General features: G+C 44.3%; 1 pseudogene; it reads right to left on the reverse strand.

The window, feature by feature from the left end:
- LOC148010064 (uncharacterized) overlaps positions 1 to 2615 on the reverse strand; it is a 99256-nt pseudogene extending 96641 nt beyond the window's left edge.
- Between the last annotated feature and the right edge of the window lie 3385 nt (positions 2616 to 6000).

Consider the following 6000-nt stretch of genomic DNA (forward strand, 5'->3'; position numbering starts at 1 on the left):
CTTACCGACTTACTAAGGAAGCAGACTTCTATTACATGGTCAACTCCCGAGCAAAATAGCTTCGACCAATTGAAGCAATGTTTGGTATCAGCACCTATTCTGAGACTTCCTGATCTCAATAAGGAGTTCGAGGTAGTAACTGATGCTAGCATTCTTGCCTTGGGGTGTGTTCTTATGCAGGAAGGTCATCCAGTAGCATATTCTTCAAGGAAATTGAAGAGTCACGAAAAGAATTATGCCACTCATGATCTGGAGTTATTAGCTGTCATCCATGCTCTAAAGCTTTGGAGACACTACTTGTTGGGAAACAAGTTCACTCTAGTAACCGATCACAAGAGTCTCAAATGGATTTTTACCCAGAACGAGCTCAACATGAGGCAACGTCGATGGATTGAAGTATTGGAGGAATATGATTTTGAAATCAAGTATCGGCCAGGAAAGGAGAATGTGGTTGCCGATGCACTCAGTTGCAAGGCATTCCTAAACTCCCTAATCTTGCAGAATCCATCAAAGCCAGATCTCTGGCTACAAAAGTATCTATGCCAAGCAACCCTATACTCGATTTAGCTAGAGAGGAAGCATGCCATGACTTAGCTTACCAAGCAATGATGAAAGAAATATCTACCAAGGATCAGAATCCGAAGTTGCAGGCAAAGTATCATGAATTTTTTGTTGACAATGGACTTATTTACTATAGAACAAGGCTATGTATACCAGCAAGCCAGTCACTTAAGCAGAAGATATTGTGGGAAGCTCATGATTCTCCTTTCGCAGGACATCCTGGCTATGCAAAAACTCTTAATGCAGTCAGGAAGAGCTATTATTGGGAGAGGCTCAAAGGTGACGTCCTCAAATATGTCACCGAATGTTTGTCTTGCCAACGTATCAAGGCTGAACATGTCATGATGCCAGGGAAATTACAACCACTTGACATTCCCCAAATGAAATGGGAATTCATCAGTATGGATTTTGTGGTGGGCTTACCCCAAGTCCAAGGAGGATACAACTCCATTATGGTTGTAGTTGACATGCTTACTAAGGTTGCACACCTGATTCCAGTAAAGACAAACTATAAAGCCTCCGATATTGCAAGAGTGTTTATCAAAGAAATATTCAAGCTACATGGGCTACCTAGAAGGATCATTAGCGATCGAGATTCTCTTTTCACTTCTCACTTCTGGAGAGCTATCTTTGAAGCTATTGGGACTCAACTCTGTTTTAGCACTGCCTACCATCCCCAAACAGATGGACAAACAGAGCGAGTAAATCAAATCATTGAAGATATTCTTAGGGCTTACTGCTGTCGAGAGCCAAAGAGATGGATTCAATATTTGCCGTTAGTAGAATTTGCTTACAATGCTTCTTATCAGCAGAGCATTCAAATGACTCCTTTTCAGGCATTGTATGGTCATGATTGTCGAAGTCCTCTAAATTTTTCTGATCCTACCCTGAGAGTGGAAGCTTCAAGACAAATGTTGGAGGACATGGATGACCAAATAAGGTCAATAAGATAAGACATACAAGCAGCCAAAGATAGACAAAAGGCATATGCGGATTTGAAGCGCCAAGAGAGGATCTTCGGTGAGGGAGACATGGTCTTCATTCGTGTACGCCCCAAGAAGAGTTCTTTATCTCTAGGTAAATGCAAGAAGCTAAGTCCAAGGTATTGTGGTCCGTATAAAATCCTCAAATGCCTAGGACCCAATGCTTATAAATTGCAACTTCCTGATAACCTAAAAGTTCACAATGTATTCCATATTAGTCTCTTAAAAAAGTATGTACCCAACCCAAATCATGTACTCGATGACCAACAAATTGTAATGCCTAGTCAAGGAATCCTTGAACTAAGGCCGGAAAAGATTTTAGATGTTAGGGAGAGACAGTTGAGATCTAGAACCTTGAGAGAATGCCTCGTCCAGTGGAAAGATTACCCCGAAGAGGATGCTATCTGGATGGATGAAAGCTCTCTCAATCTTCAATATCCCCAGTTTATCTCGAGATGAGGACATCTCGATTCTTCTAAGGGGGAGAGAATGTAATATTTCCGCGTAACCGTACTATAAATATTAACTTTCCACACACCGTGTAAACCCTGTACAAAGGGTATCTCTTGCACTGAAATTATTGGCAGTATAATGTGCAACCCGCACACGTGAAATAGGGTCCTTTGCAATGGTAAATCAAAACCGGGAGTTCAAAACCGCAAGCCGCACGAAAACACCCTCTTGGGAGGGACAATTTTAATTAAATTAATGCAATTTTTTTTACTATTATCCCTTCCCCCAGCCGATGCATGGCTGGAGGAGAGGGAGTGTGGAGGGGGGGATGGCCAAGTGAAGATTGCATGAGGAAACTCTCCACGTGGGTGGAGACCCTCTTCCCCACCCCCCATTCCTATATAAACACCCCCCATCAAGGGGGTGTGCTAAGGAGAGGAGACTGTGGAGGGAGGAAAGAAGGAAGGCCGTCGGGACGTGAGGGAGAGGGAGAAGCCGTGTGAAGGAAGGAAGGCCGCCACCGTGCTGGTCGCCGCCAGCACCGCCGCCAGTCCAGCCGCCAGCCATTGCTGCCGCCCCAGTCCGTCCTGGCCGCCAGGCCGCTGTCGCTGCCGCCATCCGTCCGCCACAGCTACCAGGCAGCTTCCACCCGCCGCCACGCTGTTCACGATCTTTCCCCCCACGTGGTTCAGTGAAGCAAGAAGCTTCTTAGAAGCTTCTTTGGAAGCTTCTAAGAGGGGCCTCCTTAAAGGCCCTTCCCACCATTTTTCCAAAGGCCTTCCCAAAGACCCTTTTCTGCCACTTTTCCAAGAAGATCCATTAATACCCCTTCCCGGATTTTGGAAGAGGGGACCGTGAAGCCATAAAGACCCCGCATGACCCATCGAAAAGGTTCGCAAGAAGATTTTAAGCCGCTAGCCGTCCGAGGTTAAATTCCGCGCCGATTCGAGTTTTCTTGAAGACTCCTAAGCTTTCGTCGCAAGCACCATCCCGAAGAGGAATTCTCCCGCATACAAGGATAAAGGCAGAGGTCGGAAGGCTGTATTCCGAGAGCCGTCACTCCGTGGACCACAAAGGCAAATCAGGAAGTCGAATTTACGACTACGATGGCCCCAAAACGATCACAAGGTGCGACCGCGGGAGGCTCATCTCCGAACGTGCAAGTGGACATCTCCCCGACTCCACAAGTCCAGGTTCTTCCGAGTTAATTCCGCATAAGGAAATGATTAGGCGCGCTTAGCCCATAAAAATTAATTGCATTTTTACGCTTAATATGCATACGGAAATTGGAAAGAAATACATCTCTTGAACATTAGGTAAGATTGAAATTGTCATGAATTTGAACGATTAGAAGGTTAGATGCATGTAGTTTTGGTACCGTTTCAAGGCAATGAGTCTAAACCTAGGCAAAGAAATGGAATTTATAAGTGCATTATCTTCGTCCTAGATATGCTAGAAATAAGTGTATACTGCACATTAGGTAACATACTTCTGGTAATGATTTCATAGAAAAAAGGTTAGCATTATAAGGTATCATTCGGAAAGAATTAATAGAGTACTAAAGTGTACGTATGGACTTGCAAATAGCTTGTAAGACCTAGTAGAGTAATGGATAGAAGGATTCCGTGGAATAGATGCAATACTTGTGCACAAAGCTGCAACAGTGTATAGTCTTGAGAATTGTCCACAAGAGAGTTTTTTGTCATCTCTCGAAAATGAGGTTGGCAAGTGATTGGAAGAATTTAACTTACAAGAAGATGACTAATCACCCTGTTACTCCTTTTCTTGGGGATAATTTGCCAAGGGAAAGGAAAGTTAGGTATTTGAAAAGGACCGGACAATAAACTGAAGCGACATGGTCGCTGGAACCTACCACAACTAAACCTAAAGTATGGATAGGGTATGACCCTGACCCTAAGAATGATAGGAATCTTGCCAAGTTGCAATTGATTTCGGATCGAATGCGGGTTGCATTCGGAGGAAAAGGAGTTACTCCTTGACAGTTTGCCAGCCAAAACGACCATTGGAATTTGATTGTGCTTGTAACAGTTAGAAAAGCACTGTTTGCATTGTTTGCTCAATGAACTAAAGGAGGAAAACATATCTAAATACTTCAGGTTGAAGCCTGAAGGGAGAGGCAGCTTCAGTTACCCCCGACTGCCTGCCTAACCCTAACCAAGGGGGTTGTGAACCGCGCCGGGAACGTGGACCGAACCCGCCGTGAGAGGTCTCTCCGTTGAGTTCTGCTTGGAGCAGGAGGACGCTTGGGTGCCAGAGGGGGCTCTGGCCGTAAATCCCTCGCCTTTCGGGCCCTGCACAAGAGACTAACGTGACTCGGGATTGGATCTCGAGGCCCGCATACTAGTCTACGGGCGGAAACTTGGATTAGTAATCACTAAAGGATTACTGGATAGCCTTCGGGCGGATTATGAATACGCCTACGGGCGGGAACTCCTTGTATTTCAAAGATAAAAGGATAAAATGATAACAAAGAAGTTGTTTGACATTGTTTTCTTTATGTCCTGTGATAAGATTACGTGAAGGAACCAGTGCATAACAGGGTTAATCAAAGAAGCTGTTTGTATATGTCAAACTAATGTGGTAGGTAATTACATAACTAAAACAAACCGAGGAAAGTGCGGAGGATGGACCATGGGTCCGTCCTACGGATGGGTGGTCCCGGTTAGACGGGAACTTTTCTCAAAACCTTCGACGAACAGAAGGACGATCGTCATCACCGAAACAAGCAAGGAGAACAATGACTTGGAAGTACCGATTACCCGATTTAGGCTGTTTTAGGGGAACGGAATGGGACTATGCCTTTTGGTAGAGAGGTCGAGCCTTGCATCCCTCTCGTTTCCCATTCTCCTTGAACCAAGTGCAGCATGAATCCGCTTCAGACCGGGCGTTCTGCGTAAAGTAGTTCGATCAGGTCTGACGCTAGTCGCTGTTAGTAAATGACCAACAATTCCAGCCGATCCTAAGTGGGAAACGGCCAGGACACTTCCGTTACATGGCAGACGCGGAAAGTCCTAGATGACAAAACCCGCAACATTCCATGGGAGTGCCGGGTGGAGTTTTCTAGACAACCTTTCCGATGGACTGCTAAGACGTGTCCTAGAGGGTTCCAGTGGACACGTTACACATGTATTTTGCCATCTTTCCAAAAGACTAACCTTTTTTCTTCCACTTCAAGATAGGCCGTACAATCTCTCTTTTTATGTTGTAAAATGTAACACCCAATGCATCCCCTCTGGTATCCTTCTCTATAAGGCCTGACCCTTCTCTTCTACCTTGATGTCCAACTTTTTGACATTTGCATATATTTTTTTCAAATTGAGCCTCAAATCATGCATACATTTGATTAATTCACAACATCACCTTTGAGAGCCAGACAAAGAGGTATAGCCGGTTGTTCTGCCATAGCCACAAGCGCCTTGGCTGCAACTTCAGCCCCCTTATGAGCACTGGCAGGTGTGGTTCTTGTACCCCATCTTAATTTCATCCACTCTCTCTTTAGAAATATATGTATTGCCTCAGTTATATTAACCCAATTTGATTTTACCCCCCATTTCAGAAGAGGCAGCTTCTAAATGATCAGTCAGCTTCTCCTACAAGACAAGATCTGTAGCCTTCAGAATCAAATCAATTTTTTGACTCTCCAACGATTGCTGCTCATGAACATCCAATTGCACATACCGACTTTCAAATTCACGGAGCAAAGCTATAGCAACCAATCCTTTATTGGGATTCTCAATCCAATCTGTAAATGTCTTTCTAGTTACCAACCTTGCATCTTCCAATACAAACTTTTCTCTTAAAGCTTTCTTAAAAGCTTCCCAATCAGCATCTCTTCTATGTAACTCATTAATCCGATCATGCAATGCATGCATGGCCAAACAAGAGAAACACCGACTCCATGCATACTTCGGTACCCCATGAAACAATATATTTTCTTCATATAATTAGATAAAGAGAAAAACATTTTGACCCTTAGACTGCT

Source organism: Lygodium microphyllum, chromosome 30 (genome assembly GCF_053477565.2).
Source record: "Lygodium microphyllum isolate KBCC chromosome 30, Lygodium_microphyllum_v1.1.10, whole genome shotgun sequence".
Classification (NCBI taxonomy): Eukaryota; Viridiplantae; Streptophyta; class Polypodiopsida; order Schizaeales; family Lygodiaceae; genus Lygodium; species Lygodium microphyllum.